Source organism: Mirounga leonina, unplaced genomic scaffold (assembly GCF_011800145.1).
Source record: "Mirounga leonina isolate KUSES-001 unplaced genomic scaffold, KU_Mleo_1.0 Mir_115, whole genome shotgun sequence".
NCBI lineage: Eukaryota > Metazoa > Chordata > Mammalia > Carnivora > Phocidae > Mirounga > Mirounga leonina.
Window position 1 is genome coordinate 41657924 of NW_023270268.1, and position 11798 is coordinate 41669721.

General features: G+C 36.6%; 1 pseudogene; it reads right to left on the bottom strand.

The window, feature by feature from the left end:
• Positions 1-2423: 2423 nt before the first annotated feature.
• Positions 2424-3723, bottom strand: LOC118004901 (annotated as a pseudogene).
• Between the last annotated feature and the right edge of the window lie 8075 nt (positions 3724-11798).

Below are 11798 nucleotides of genomic sequence, written 5' to 3' on the forward strand. Positions count from 1 at the left end.
ACACTTCCACCAAACTCCATTATCAACTCTACCTCAACAGGCAACATATTTGCCTAACACTGGCTTATTGTTTTTCTCGTGCTCTATTATTAGCCAAAAATTAGGTTTTACCTCCATTTTCTTATATTCAAATCTCATTCTTCAGGATTAAGCATAATTATTACTGTTGTCCCACTCAAGTTCAAAGAAGTTTTACCATAATACTTTTTGTAACCTATTTTGAGCTTGTTTTATCTTCATTATGTTCATAGTGATCTTCGCCAACATATTGTGAACTCCTTGATCATAAAGGTTATGTTTTATACATTGTCGTATAGCCCCCATTGCCTTGGTACTCTGGCATTCCTGTAGGTACTCATTCATTCATCCAACAAATATTCATTGAACTCCTATTTAGCGTCCAGTGCTGTGCTACATGCTAGGGATGTAACAGTGAACATAACACACAAAACTTCCTGTGCTTATGGAATATATATTCCATTAGAGGAGAACAGATAATAAATAAAGGAAGTTGGTAAATATGTAGAACTGGGAAAGAAAATAAAACTGTGAAAAGGATGGAGGAAATGTCATTGTACATAGGGTGACATAGGGGAAGGTGATGTTTGAAAAAGTAAGAAAGCTGAAGACAGTATGAGAAAAGGTCATGGGACATCTGGGGGGAAGAGCTTTGCAGGCTGATGCAGTAGCAAGTGCAAAGGCCCTGTGGAGGAGTTGCTGAAAGTGAAAAAGGGGAAGAGTAGTGGCAGATGAAGTGGAATTATAGGGTGGATGGAATGGACAGAGGTGAGCAGTCATACAATAACTTAAAGTTAATTGAAAGGACCCTGGCTTTAATCTGAATATTATGGCAGATTATTGTCAGATTTAGGCCGGAAAGGAAAATGGTGTGAATTATAATCTAAAGTATCACATCAGTTTCTGAAATTGTAATGGATTGAAGGGAGCCAAGGGTGGAAGCAGAGGGAACAGTTACAATATTATGAACACTTGAGCTTGAGTAAGTGGGTGTGGTACATTCTGGATATAACTGTATAGGATCTCTATTAACTCCTCTTTCTAACCAATAGCATAAATGCCAAAAAAAAAAAAAAAAGCTAGATATACACTCTGTGCACTCTGTGGTCTTGGAAAAGAATGAGAGACTCTGCCCCTCATCTTTGTCTATTGTGATGGTGCTCTGAATGACAAAAGTAACTGAACATTATATAATGTGACCTAATCAAAAGGAGATGAAGAAGGAGGAGGAGGGCAGAGGGAAGGAGGAAAACCAAAAGATTCCCTCCAACTCTTGTTGTGCTGACCCACGACTGCCACTTGCCCAGATGGACATAGTTGACAACAGAAAATATGTCATAGTAAGTTGTTACAGCCTCTTTGATGAATTGTTTTCCAGATAACCTTTTTTTCCCCATGCATATGCTCCCTAAAATAAAAAAAAAGTAAATTATTTTATTTTTTTATTTTTTTTAAAGATTTTATTTATTTATCTGAGAGAGAGAATGAGATAGAGAGAGAGAGCATGAGAGGGGGGAGGGTCAGAGGGAGAAGCAGACTCCCCGCCGAGCAGGGAGCCTGATGCGGGACTCGATCCCGGGACTCCAGGATCATGACCTGAGCCACCCAGGCGCTCAAAAGTAAATTATTTTAATTCTATTCTTTTTTTTTTCCATTTAAGACAGAGAATACTTTATTCAAACTCATCAGAGAAATGGTCAGCTTGAGTCTATAACAAAGCATCATGTTTTTTTTTTTTTTTCAGGTTTTTTTGTCTGTCTTTTTTCTTTTTTTTTCTTTTTATTTAAATTCAGTTTAGTTAAGATATAATGTATTATTAGTTTCAGAGGTAGAGTTCAGTGACTCATCAGTTGCATACAACACTCAGAGTTCATTACATCAAGTGCCCTCCTTAATAAAAATCACCCAATCACCCAATTATCCCATCCCCCCCACCCACCTCCCCTTCAGCTGGGGAATGGGATAATTGGGTGATGTAACAAAGCATCATGTTTTAAAGCATAGGTCAGTAATTGTATATGACAGTATACAGCTACATACAAATTAGCTGACCAGAGCACAACTTTTCAATATTTACAGCAGGATAAGCTTCCCTGTAAAAGCAGCACCTTTGTGACATTTTTTTTTTTTTGGATGAGTTTTGATATTTTTGTTTTTATTTATTTTTTTATTATGTTCAATTAGCCAACATGTAGTACATCATTAGTTTTTGATGTAGTGTTCAACAATTCATTAGTTGCAATAAAGAAGATGTGGTTCATATATACAATGGAATGTTACTCAGCCATCAGAAAGGATGAATGCCTACAATTTGCACTGATGTGGATGGAACTGGAGAGGATTATACTAAGTGAAATAAGTCAAGCAGAGAAAGACAATTATCATATGGTTTCACTCATATGTGGAATATAAGGAATAGCACAGAGGACCACAGGAGAATGGAGGGAAAACTGAAGGGGGAGAAATCAGAGAGGGAGACAAACTTTTGTGACATTTTTAACTTTAGTGTTCCTTTCCTTCTTCACCCTCTCCTTCAACAGAAACCACACCAATCTCCTCATAATCCTTCCCAAGGGCAGCCATGTCCTCATAGGCCTTAGAATACTCTCCTTCCTCCATGCCCTCACCCACATACCAGTGAAGAAAGACATACTTGGCATACACCAGGTCAAATTTGTGGTCCAGGTGAGCCCGGGCCTCAGCAATGGCTGTAGTGCTGCTCAGCATGCACACAGCTCGCTGTACTTTGGCCAAGTCTCCGGGTACCATGCTGGAAGTCTGGCAATCAGTGCCAACTTTGAAGCCAGTGGGGCACCAGTCCACCAACTGGATGGCACACTTGGTCCTGATGGTGGCAATGGCAGCATTGACATCTTTGGGAACCATATCACGATGGTACCACAGGCAGCAAGCCATGTATTTACCATGGTGAAGGTCACATTTCACCATTGGTTGTCTGGCTCAAAGCACACATTGCTGATCTCTGCTACAGAAAGCTTCTCTGGTTCTCAGCAGAGATGACAGGAGCATATATGACTAGAGGAAAGTGGATATGGGGATAGAGCACCCGGTGGTCTGGAATTCTGTCAGATCAACGTTCAGGGCTCCATCAATTCTTAGGGAAACAGTGATAGAGGACACAATTTGACCTAACAACCTATTCAGGTTAGTGTAGGTTAGGCATTCAATATTAAGGTTTCTACAACAGATGTCATAGATGGCCTCATTGTCTACCATGAAGGCACAGTTTGAGTGCTCCAGGGTGGTGTGGAAACCTGGGGGGGGGGGGGGGGCGCTGGATAAATAGAGAGCTTCACCTTGGACTTCTTGCCATAATTGACAGAGAGAGGTGATGAGAAGGTCAGTGATCTCCTTCCAATGGTGTAGTGTCCCTGGGCATAGTTATTAGTAGAATCTTCCTTGCCTATGATGAGCTGCTCAGGGTGGAAAAGGCAGCAGTAGGTGCCATTGTGAACTTCATCAATGACTATGGGCTCCAGGTCTACAAATACTGCCCTGGGCACATGCTTGCCAGCACCCATCTCACTGAAGAAGGTGTTGAAGGAGTCATCTCCCCGCAGTGATCTTGTCACTTGGCATCTGACCATCGGGCTGGATGCCATGTTCCAGGCAACAGAGCTCTCAGCAGGCGTTGCCAATCTGGACACCAGCGTGGCCAACATGGATGGACATGCATTCATGCATGGTTGCTGCTTTGTGGCTGCCGAGCAGATGGTGGAGAAGAAGAGGAGAGGTTGTTGCCTCTTACAGTGTGATTCTCAAGTGGTTGATATAAGAGAACCTCTTAATTCTATTCTTAAAATTCGGCTATTTTGTTTAGTCTGTGGATATAGAAATTCTCTTTCCTTGGCTGCTCTATCAATTATTTCATATGTGAATCAATGAAAATATAAGATTTAATAAGCACCTTCAAGGCATAGTTCTATGCATGTAAGGCAAAATCTCATAGATTACAATGCAGTTGGGAAGATAAATTACTACATGTGTTCTGAATAGGGTAGTAGCTCAATACTAGTGACTGAAGGAAAAAAAAACACAAAAAATAAGTGATATATAGCCAACTGTGTCTCATAAGCAGAAAAAAATAAAAACATACTAGAAGTTCTGCACAAGGACCATCCATCCATTCTGTGTTGATGTATTAGAGAGATTTTAATGAAGAATTAATAGAGATAAGGCAGAATGAAAAAGAGGAGAATTCCCGGTATAGGGAGTATATAAATAAGTTCTTGGGAGAGTGTTTGGGCAGTAGATTATATAAAATGGATCAAATAAGTTGGAATAGAATAAAAATAAGACTGTCCAGAAGGCTTAAGCTCTAATAACAGAGACTTAAATATCCAAGTGAATAAAAATGGACTCTGGCCAATGCAAGATGAAGAGCTGCTAAAAGATTTTTAGGAAGTATAAAGGGGAAAGAAAAATTTGAAATTATAAAAACTTCATTTAATAAAGATCAACCAGGAAGCCAGGTGCAAAAAAGAGAAAGAGTTCTGAGCTCCCATATAACCTAAACATTGATAATTTTGAGACATCTTTAAAAGCCCATCTCTCATCTTAAATAATATGTTTGCACTTCTTTGCAAACTTTTATACTGGTATTCCATAAACCATAAAGGAACAGAACAATTCTGGCTCAATCACTTTTCTATTTCTAGATCACAAAGCCAGTATTTAATTTGGACTAAATAGTGGCTTGGTCATTTCACAGCCAGTAAGGAAAAGCACAACAACATTTAGAATGGGACTTTTCCCGTTATAATCTTGGCTAAAGCCACATTGCTTATGCTATTGGTTGCTAATCCAAATGACACAATCCAAAGATAAGTACTACACACATCATAATGGGATTGATGAAAAGAAAGCCAAACTAACCCAGCGACTATTACTCACTTGAAAACTATATAGATTAAGGCTAAGGGTGTATCAATGAGAACCAGATTTCTTTAGGTGAAGGAATTTGTGAGAATAAAGATAACTGTCAGGATTTCCCTCTCCTCCTTGTAGATACCCTTAAAGTACATTAGAAAGCTCTAAAAATCCTTGAAGAGATTGGGAGAAATTGGGGTCAAGGAGGAGAAATTAACTTCTTTTACTCCCTGATTGCATGTTCCTGAGCTTAGAAACCCAGGGTGTTGCTGCCAGGGTGGAGACTATTGACATTTTAGGAGAGCTTGACCTGTTGCCCCCTAGAGTTTTGGCAGCCAAGAAACTGCAACTTGACTCTCATATTGAAAGTTTTGAAGCTGGGAGGATGCCTAGAGTACCCACCCCTACACGAATGAGGTAAAGAGAAGAGAAGTCATAGTAGAAGCAAGCTGAAATTCTACAATTTGACAAACAAGGGGGTTTACATTCCTTTGAGTCAAGTGGATATTGTGGAAAATAGCTAGGTTGAAGTACTATTGAAAGTATTGCCCCTCCCTCACCAATTAAAAAAAAAAAGGATACTTGTCATAGTGAGGACCTAGTATGTAAACTGCCAGAGGCACTAGCTGAGAGTGAACTCAAAAGGTCAGCTCAGGATTGCCACATTTTTGCCAGAGAATATATAATAGTGGAGGTCACCATGGGGTGGGTAGAGAGGAGTGGTTCATAAAGAATCCAATAATATGCTTCATAAAAGTACAAGTGTTTGGATGTCTGCCATGACAGAGGGCAAAAACCAGCCAGTGTGAGCCAAGAAGGAATAGCCAATAATTCCACCTACTCAAAAGACCTTTTATCACCTCGAGGCCTTCTTCATTATGCTTTTGTTCTTGAAAGAATGAAGAGGATGAGGAGAAAGAGAGGAAGTGCAAAGTGAAGGCAGGGGTGGATTTACCTTAAAGCTAATGAAACTCAAACTTCAGAGCCCCTCATTTGCACAGATCTCCTTGGGATGCCAGGGACCATATTTTGTATTATTAATTTGTCGTATTTTTTGTAAAGGGGGTGCCCCTCCCCAAATTGTAAGTGCTTTAGTTTCCACAAAACCTAGATAAAATTAAGAGATAATGCATGTCCCTTTCCTTGATGCTACTTGCCTAGCCATATGTTAAACTAGATTGGGGGTAGTAGTTAAATGGAAGGAGAAATTGATGTTTTGATATGAGTTGGGCTGAAGTTTTTAATATCTGAAATTAAAATACCTCTAATATCTGAAAGTAACTGTAAACTCATGGGATAGGCTTGAGTTGCCATCAAAAGGCAAGGGAAGGGAGATCAGAAAGAAGGTTGAAAGGTTGTGGAGTAGAGGGAAAGATAAGCTGCTTCCTGGTGTACTTTAGCAAGTTTAACCCACTGAATATTTATATTTTGTTAAGAAAAGGAAATACGGACAGTTTTATGGTGAGATTTAAATGTAATTGGGAAAGAAGGGAACTGAACTCCTTCCTTCCCATTTGCATGTTTCATATTGGGACCAAATTTTTATCCTTAGAGCCCAGATTCTAGAGTGATTCAAGGGAAGATGGCTCACGTGCTATGTGTGTGTGCACACACACACATACACACATGCACACACACAAATATATATACATATATATTTAGAAAGAGAGAGAGAGTGCGCATGTGGGCAGTAGGTGGGAGGGGAGGGACAGAGGGAGAGGGAGAGAGAAAATCTTAAGCAGGTTCCACATTCAGTGAGGAGCCTGATGTGGGACTAGATCTCACAACCCTGAGGACATAACCTGAGCCAAAATCAAGGGGCAGATGCTTAACTGTCTGAGCTACCCAGGCTCCCACACACACAAATATTTCTAACCAACATCTGTCTGGTAAATCTGTAGCAAATTTATGGGAAAATTACTCTAAAATTCCCAGCCTCATGCTGGTATCATGCCCAAGGAAATCATTAAAAAGGTGAGAATTTTATATTTTTGCCTCATGTTTACACTAATATAAATGAAATATTTGTACCTAGATGAATGACATATTTTGTTACCTCAGGAAAAAAAATGCTCATTTTGCCTAAGAAACTTTTCTACTTCTATGTACAAATAGATATTGTTGACATGTTTATCATCTGACAATAAACAGCTTCCTTTAGTTTACAATAAATGGAAAGAGAAGAAATGTTCTCTAAGGAAAGGAAAACAAAGCAACAGATTGTTATACTAGTATGTAATATGTAAAGTGCAAAAAAAACTCTGAGCTAAAATTAAATCAGATAGTGAAACTTTGGATTTTGAGTATGTATATTATTTCATATAGCTATAATATTGTTGTGTTCTTATTTATCAGAATATCCATGCACATATTATAATTTGCCCCCCTCTGGTTATAATCAGCTCATCCTTTATGTGAGATATGTCATTTTTTCTTCTTAGAACATTGTGCCCTCAAGTCACATTTGTTATACTTCTGGTCCCATCATAAACCCTTTGGAATACAGAGTGCTATTGATTTGAGTTTCCATTTGGATTTCTTCCAGAGCTATTGCTTTGACAGCAGCATATGAAATAACAAAATTGGCACGGGCTGGTTTAACTCCATGGCTAACTCTGTTGTTTTCTGTTGATGCTAAGTGTGTGGCATGGTTGAAAATGTAATCTACAATATCGTTCTTTTATGCAAGCAGATTACATTATATATAATTTAGCATTTATCTTTAGTTATATTCTGAGGCTTCATACATTTCAGTAAACATCTCTTTTATAGCTTTTGATAGATAATTGATAACAATAAGAGTATTGAAAATAGAGAAGCAGAAATGATAGCACTCTCATTCACTAGCTACACATAATAGCCAACCTTGGTTTTTCTTTTTTATAGTGCAAGTAGTTTTCTGGCAAAGGCAGTAACATGATTTGGGAAATTGAGATTCTCTTTGTATTGCTATGATACCAAATAAGGGTAAGCATCTTGGAATTAATATAACTTAAAGGAAGACAGAGGATGTTAGGTAACATCAGAGTACTTCTGAGATGAATGTATCAGAATACTGTTGGGGAACTCCTTGTCTTGCTTTAACTTACTAAAGCATCATTCTGGAAGCACACTTCTAAAAAATGTCAGTATTTGGTAAAAACACATAGTGATGAAGTATGATGTTTATTCCCGTAACCTGGATGTCAGCCCAGGTGCCCCGTACGTCTAGATTTAAGTAAAATTGCCTCAATTCCTTTTTTACATAACATGCCATTGAATCCTGAACTCCTGAGTATCTTATAACTACACCTAATTCCCCATTTCTTGATTATGTTACTTGTAAAATGTATCATTTCACTTGTAACAATAAAGGAAAAACAACAGATGGATATCATGATGAGAATCTGATGACTGGTAGACTATCAAAAGGCAATTCTTTCAATTTCAACTTTGTGAAGAGACAAATATTTTATTAGTTTACATTTTTAAAATATGTGAACCCTTATTAATACCTACTAAGGGTCAATTTGAAATGCTAATAATTTATTAATGTTTAAAAAATTAAAAATCTTCTAAAATTGAATATAAATAATTAAGCCTCCGGTTATTTGAGGAAAAAAAGAGAACACAGTGTTTTAATAAACTGGCCCCTCCCTTTTTTGTCAATAAGCTGATATTCAAGTAGTAAATAACAACTAATCCATAGCTTAAATTCTGATCCTAAATCCTCTGAGATGCTGTCCAAACACTGTTTCCCCATATTGTGACCAACTGGATTCCACGAGGCTGAGTCTGCTTTTACTGTACCTGTACCCTCATCTATTTTATTTATACTTTTCCCCTTTCAACAGTATTAATACTGAGAATGACAACCTTTGTTCTAAGTACTTAGTAAAACTTAAAAGATGAGCAAAAGACTTGAACAGGCACTTATAAAGGAAGATACATAATTTCCAATAAGTGCATGAAAAGGTACACAACATCATTAATTATCAGGAAAATGTTAAAACTATAATGAGATACCCACTGGAATAGCTAAGATTGAAAAGTGTTAGCAAGAAAATGGAAAAACTAAAACTCTTGTACATTGCTGTTGAAATAGAAAACTTTACAACCACTTTGGAAATTGCTCAGGTATTTTCTCAGAAAATTAAACGTATATCTATCCTCCCATCTTAAAGTTCCATTTGGAATTCTCAGGCCAGATAACTAAACAAGCCTCTAAACTAAACAATGAGAATGAACTACTATTACATGCAACAATATGGATAAATCTTACAAAGGTTCTGTTGAGCCAAAGAAGCCAAATACAAAAAAATAAATAAATAAACCAAGAAAAAACCCTAGTTATGATTCTATTTTTATAAAATTCTAAATAAAAACTAATTGATGGTGGATAGAAATCAAAAATAATTTTCTAATCTTTGAAACCAAACCAATGACTGGGAAGAAGTAGAAGGAGGTTTCCAAATTATAGATTATATTTACATTTATTGATTTGGGAGGAAGTCACAGGGGTATGTTTACTTGGTAAAATTTTATCAAGCAGAGTTTTGTAAGTTGGGTCTTTTTTTGTGTACATACAGAAAAAGTCAATTTTTTAAAATGCTTTTCAGTACTATAACCAACAGATGCCCCAAAATATGATAGGAAAGCTTATATGCTTTTCTTACACAAGAGTGGCCTAGATCCTCGTTCAAAACCTTCTCACCTTTACTTTACATACAGTGCATACTAAATTGCCTTTTTTTGATTTCAAAACAATAGGGGAGTATTGGTTACTTAAAGAAGGTTTACTGTCAACAGAAAGATAAGTCAACCTAAGAAAACCAAACACATTAGCACTCAAAATGTACAGAAATCTGGAGACATAAAGTTCTTAGATTCTCAATGCTCCTAAAATAGCTTACAATATTGCAAGATAATAGTGTAACAAATATTCAGCATGATAATTTTCAATCAACAATAAAAGCTTAAATTATTCATTCAATAAATTAATTTAACTACATTTTATATTAACTCTTACCTGGCATGGGAAGCATATATGAAATATCTGGCATGGGAAGTTACAGTGACTACAATGGGCAAGTTCTTTGCTTTCATGGAGCTTGTGCTTTAGTCAGGGAAACAAAATAAAAACAGGCAAACAAATGCATAAGGTCATTTCAGATAATGCTAAGTATTAGGCAAAAATAGAATGATGAGATCAGAGAAATGACATTTGGTCCGATACATGAATGAAAGGTAATGGTTTGTGTAAAAGCAGCGAAATAAGTTAGATGTGTTCAAGGACAGAGAGCATACAAGTATGGATGAAATATGGTAACTTTGGGTGGCAGGGGTGGGGAGCTGGGGGTGCTGAAGATGGGGAAAGAACTGAAGTCAAAGGAGGAGGCAAGATACAGATCAGGTAAGGTTTAAAGGCACGTTTTATTTTATGTATGAATTTAAATTACCAGGGGGTCTTGAGCAGGAATGATGTAAAATAGTCTGATTTGTATGTATATTTTAAAATTAATTTATGTAGAGAATGGGCTGTTGTTGGGGGTAAGTGGGAGCATGGTACCAATGATGTCTTCTGAACTATTTTGATTTGTGACAAAGAGAAATAGGAAATAGTGTTTATAAATATAACTGGTAAAGATGATAAGCTGTATGGCTAATTGGGGGTATCTTTAGCTATGCTGATAAGTCACAGATCTGGTATGATATATTTCCCAAGTTTCATAAAGAACATGTAAGCATAATTTTAAGACAAATGAACCCAAGACAAGTAAAGACATATTTATATTAATAACTGTGATTAAAAAATAATGGAAGAGTTGCAATGAGAAGGCAGAATTTGAAAATTTAGCTACAAACTCAGAGCATCTTTCAATAACTTTAAGTACAAACTGAGCATTTACTAAATTTTATGAGGTTTGCTGCTCGACAGCTAAGAAAGTCACTAACTTTCTAGGTATTAAGTATTTGGTTTCTAATCATAGAGCTGTTATTAAGTGTGAGATTTGAAGGATTAAATGATCATTCAGGATATTTTTAACTCAAATACTCTATGATCATCATCATGAATTTAAATGATTCTTTCAGATAGAACTAAAGAGCATAATTAACTATATTATCCTGTGTTGTGTAGAAGAATTGTTACCCCTTACTAATACTTAATAGAAACTATCTCTTAAAGGTTAATATGGTATTAACTTTTAAAAATCTTTTGGGACTTCACTTTTGGAAAGTGAAGTCATTTCTCCCACTAAGTATAACTAATATCCTTGGAATTATATGTAACATAGCCATAAGAAGACTCTGAAAGGTTAGAAAAGAAGGCAGACCAACTATGACTTGGGGACCCAAGGAAAGATAGCATGGTGATTTCCTGGAATTTTCTTTTTTGCCTCATATATCCTAGCTGAAGCTGGCAGTCCAGAAATGCCAAGGGTTGTAGACATTAAAAAGTCCTTACAAAAGTCTGCCCTCTTTAGCCAAAGAATCAGGAAAGGGAGCAGCCTAGCAAGAAAGAAGTTTCAGACAATAATCAATATATAATTTGTAAAAATTCATCCTGCCCTTTTAACTAATGAAGGGCTAATATACAGAAATGTGTGTGTGTGTGTTCATAGACTTATATATTCAGAGCCCCCAAAATCAGCAATAATGAAATTTCCATACAACCATAGATAATCAAATAATAGTTAACCTTCCATTTTGAATTTCTAAGATGGCCATGCCATTCAGGAAATCAGCTAATCTAGGCCTTTCATTCTTTTAAATGCTCCTGTTCCCAATTCAAATTAAATTCTGGTAATAGTTTGATTATGAATCAAGTACTTATTTTCCTCTGGCAAGGAATTTTAAAAACATAATAACAGTAGTGTAATCATCTCAAACTTTTTTCAAATAATAAACCT